The following is a 3,862-nucleotide window of genomic DNA, read 5'->3' as shown; positions in this document are numbered from 1 at the left end:
TCACATTGCTCCTGAAGATCAGGAAAAGACAACATTCACTTGCCCTTTTGGCACCTTTGCCTACAAAAGGAATAAAAATAAAAATAAAAATAAATAAATAAATAAATAAATAAATAATAAATATATAAATAAATAAATTAAAAAAATAAAAAATTTCTTTTTCTCATCTTTTATTTTCCTTTGTTTATTGTATTTGCATACTTTTATTCTTTGCATTTTTATTTTGTTTTTATAGCTTGTTCTTATTTTCTTTTCTAAGTTTCTTGTTTTTATACTCAATTGTTGAGAATTCTTTGGATTATTTTGGTGCTTCGTGACTTGTTTAGCATTAATTGTTATAATTGTTCCACACACAACATTAGTACTTTAGTCCTTCCTAACTCATTATTCTTTGTTTTTGTACCTTATTATCATTGAGTAAGGATAGGACCAGTTGCTCTCATGCTTATCACTGGTCTTGTCTGTGTCAACTCTTTCTTGTTTGAACTTGATGCTCAACATGCTCTTCATGCTTTGCCTTTACTCTTGCATCAAGTATTAGTTAATATGCCTTAGCTTATATTGTTTTCTCACTCATATGTCGTAGCTACTATATAGTTGAGAACCTTACTCTTATTTGGCATTAGCCCCCGCCTATGTTCTATCTGCTTTGATATCTTTGTTATAGGCTTAATTTTCTTTCTTTTTCTCTCCTTTTAGGTTGGCCACCAAGAAGGAAAAAGGAAAAGTTTCTAAATGGGGTGACAAACAAGTTCATCCGCACAACCTTTTGAAGAAGCTCATCAGTTGTTTCAACCCGTCCACCTTGCTCTTCTTTGCATGCACCGAGGACGGTGCAATCTTCAAGTGTGGGGAGGTTCGGTCGATGACCGATCTCCACAGGTAACAATTTTCTTGTCCAACACCAATTCTTAGTTTTATTTGTTAGATTAATTATTGCATTGCATGATAGGTTGCATGTTAGTTAGAATTTGTACATATTTTACCACTTCTTGATAGGACTACTTGGTTAGAGTGATAATTTTTTTTTCCAAGAAACTGTTTTAGGGCACTCTACCAATTTGAAAAATTTTTGTGATAAGCTTGCTTGAAGAATGTATTTTGGAACATGGTTTTTGAGCTAAGAACACAAGCACGTGAGTTTTGAGCCAAATGGTGTGGTTACATCCTATAACCACTTATTTTCCTTTTTGTGTGCATTATTCTCTTTCTATGATTGTAATCTTTGATTTGTTTGATTCTTTATGTCTATTATTTTGTGTATTCATGCATTTATATGATTGAGGCCATCGTTTCAATTAGCTCACTTACCCAAATAGCCTTACCTTTTATCTTTCATTGTTCACCAACTTTGAGCCTACAATTAACCCATTTGTTCTTAATTTAGCATATTACAAGCCTTAAAGCGAAAAATAATAAATATCTTTTATTTGAATCTTTGATTAGCTTAGGCTAGTGAGTGTGAGTATCATTCAAGTGTGGGAAAACTTGGGACATTGGTTGGGATAAAAGGGTATTTTGTATTTCTATCGGGAATTTAGGGAATTGGGTACATGCTCATGTATTAATTATATGTAAAACCATATGCATTGATGCCTTCGTATATACTTTATTGTGAAAAATAAAAGAAAAAAAATGATAAAGAAAAAGAAAAAATATATATATATGAATAAAAAGAAAAAAAATATAGAAAAAAAAGAAAAAAAAAAGCAATAAAAGGGGACAAAATGCCCCAAAGTAAAGATTAATAAAGATCAATGCTATGTGTGGTAATCAAAAGAAAATGCATGAGTATGTGAAAAAGTGAAGAATGGGTAGTTAAGTTAGCACTTAAATTGTATAGGTTGTCATAGGTTAGGTGGAAAGTTTAAGTTGATCAAAGATTCAAATTCTATACCACTTAACCATATACAATCCTACCTTGACCCTAGCCCTATTACAACCTATGAAAATACCTCGTCATGAATGTATGCATGCATTGAATAATTGTTGATTGTTAGATGAAAACAAACCTTGGAAAGTATGATTAGGGGAGAATTGAGAGAATCGACCCTATACACTTGAGCGACTAGAGTGCAAACACTTCTGGTGAGGGTTCGATGCTCGATTCCTTGATTCCCGGCTTTCATGAGCGTTCTATTTGAACTTCATTTTTATATTTGAATTGGTAGGATTCATGAATCATCATATGACCTTAGCCCTACCTGTTTATACATTATCTTGGAGGATTGATTTCTTTTTAACCAAGTAGGTAGAATCATTTTGCATTTAGTTGCATTCATTTGGATAGGATGCATATAGATAGGTTGCATTGAATAAATGTCATACCCCTTGTTTCCTTCTTGGTTTAGCATGAGGACATGCTATGTTTAAGTGTGGGGAGGTTGATAAACCCTATTTTTAGGGTTTACCTTGTGTTGAATTTAGAGGGTTTTGTCAACTTTTCTCCCATTTATTCACTAAAATAGCATGGTTTTGTAAATTCTCCTTTAATTATGCTTAAGAGTGAAAACATGCTTTTTAGGACTTAAAATAGCTAAATTTAATTCACCTTGATTCCATTAGATGTCTTGATGTATTTGTTAAGTGATTTCAGGTTTAGAAGGCAAGGATTGGATTGAGGGAATGAAGAAAAAGCATGTAGAAATGGAGAACTCATGAAGAAATGAAGAAATCGCAAAGCTGTCAATCCTGACCTATTCGCACTTAATCGATCATAACTTGAGCTACAGAGGTCCAAATAAGGCGGTTCTAGTTGAGTTGGAAAGCTAACATCCGGGGCTTCAAAATGAGATAAAATTTGCCATAATTGCCTGGCATTTAGGGACACGTACACGTGGGAAGTTGCACGTGACTCACTAAAGGCAACTCGAGGCCAACGATTTCTGGAGCATTTTTGGGTCCAATCCAACTCATTTCTGAAGCTATTAAACCCAAGAAATGAAGGGGGATTAGTTATCTAGTTAACTTTAGTTTAGATCAAGCTTTATTTAGTTTCTAGAGAGAGAAACTCTATCCTCTCTCTAGATTAGGGTTCTTAGTTCTTAGATCTAGATCTACTTCTTCTCTTCTAATTTTCCTTTTCCATCTTTAATTGTTCTCTTGTAGTTGTAGAATTCTTCTTCTCTTGTAGTTCTCTTGTAGTTCTTTTGTATTGTTAGTTGTAGTTTATGGATTCTCTTGTAGATCTACATTTTCTTTTAATGCAATTCATGATTTCTTTGTTGTTTCATAATTACTTTGGTTCTCTATTGTTGATCTCTTGCTTTTGTAGTTGTAGATTCCCTTAATTCTTTGATGCCAGGGCATTTTGGTCAGTTTCACCGACCTTTTCTTTACTGTTTTAGGGTAGTTTCATGCATTTTCTTAGTTAATAAGCAAGTTTTGGGTAGATAATCACTTACATCTTGATTCAAGCAAACATTGTGAATTTCATGTGGTTTTATGAGAATTATGCATGAATTGAATGACAAATTGGATAATGCATGTCTCATAACTTGGATTAGAGCTTGATGCACTTTATTTGCTTGATTTCAGGACAAAGGAAGCAAGGAAGAGCCACATTAGCAGTCACGTTAATCTAATTAACGTGACCACTAACGTGGAATGGGAATAAAATTGCAACGTTAACGAAAAAAGTGATTGCCAATAACGCCTTCGAAACCATCATGGCCCACATTAATTGCCACGTTAACTACATTAACGTGGTAGTTAACATGGAGAGAAAGGGAGCTCCAGCGTTAGTGGTAAAAGTGAATACCACTAACACTCCAAATTGGCAATTAGCCACGTTAAAAGTCACATTAACTTAGTTAACGGAACTCTAACGTGGAAAGGGAAGACAATGCCAACGTTAGTGACA

This window comes from Arachis hypogaea, chromosome 19 (genome assembly GCF_003086295.3).
Source record: "Arachis hypogaea cultivar Tifrunner chromosome 19, arahy.Tifrunner.gnm2.J5K5, whole genome shotgun sequence".
NCBI lineage: Eukaryota > Viridiplantae > Streptophyta > Magnoliopsida > Fabales > Fabaceae > Arachis > Arachis hypogaea.
This window is presented reverse-complemented; position numbering follows the sequence as displayed.